We start from the raw sequence: 971 nt of genomic DNA, 5'->3' as shown, positions 1-971 counted from the left end.
GCGCAGTAACCGTGGAGTCCAGTGTAATTATGCTACTGCACTTAAGCAGGGAGCGAAATCGTGTGCGGAAAAATAGGGGCGTCCATGTTTCAGCACGGTAACCGTGAAGCCCAGTGCAATTATGCTACTGGACCTGGGCAGGTAGCGAAATTGCGCATGGACACACAGGGGCGCCATGTTTTGGTGCGGTAACCGTGAAGTCCAGTGCAATTATGCTACTGTACTTGGGGCGGACATGCAGGGGCGCCATGTTTTGGCGTGGTAACCGTGAAGTCCGGTGCAATTATGCTACTGCACTTGGGCAGGGAGCGAAATCGTGTGCGGAAAAACAGGGGCGTCCATGTTTCAGCGCGGTAACCGTGAAGTCCAGCGCAATTATGCTACTGTACCTGGGCAGGTGGTGAAATAGTGTGCGGACATGCAGGGGCGCCCATGTTTCAGCACGGTAACCGTGAAGTCCAGCGCAATTATGCTACTGGACCTGGGCAGGTAGTGAAATCGCGCACGGACATGCAGGCGCGCCCATATTTCGGCGTGGTAACCATGGAGTCCAGCACAATTACCTGGGCAGGGAGCGAAATCTCACGTGGACATGCAGGGGTGCCCATGTTTCGGCACGGTAACCGTGGAGTCCAGCGCATTTATGCTACTGTACCTGGGCAGGAAGCGAAATCGCGTGTGAACATGCAGGGGCGCCCATGTTTTGGCGTGGTAGCCATGGAGTCCAGCACAATTATGCTACTGTACCTGGGCAGGTGGTGAAATAGCGTGCGGACATGCAGGGGCGCCCATGTTTCAGCACGGTAACTGTGAAGTCCAGCGCAATTATACTACTGCACCTGGGCAGGAAGCGAAATTGTGCGCGGACACGCAGGAGCCCCTATGGCGCCCCTGCGTGTCCACGCGCAATTTCGCTCCCTGCCCAGGCGCAGTAGCATAACTGCGCTGGACTCCGCTAGCACTCAGAGCCA

This window comes from Erythrolamprus reginae, chromosome 5 (genome assembly GCF_031021105.1).
Source record: "Erythrolamprus reginae isolate rEryReg1 chromosome 5, rEryReg1.hap1, whole genome shotgun sequence".
NCBI classification, from domain to species: domain Eukaryota; kingdom Metazoa; phylum Chordata; class Lepidosauria; order Squamata; family Dipsadidae; genus Erythrolamprus; species Erythrolamprus reginae.
This window is presented reverse-complemented; position numbering follows the sequence as displayed.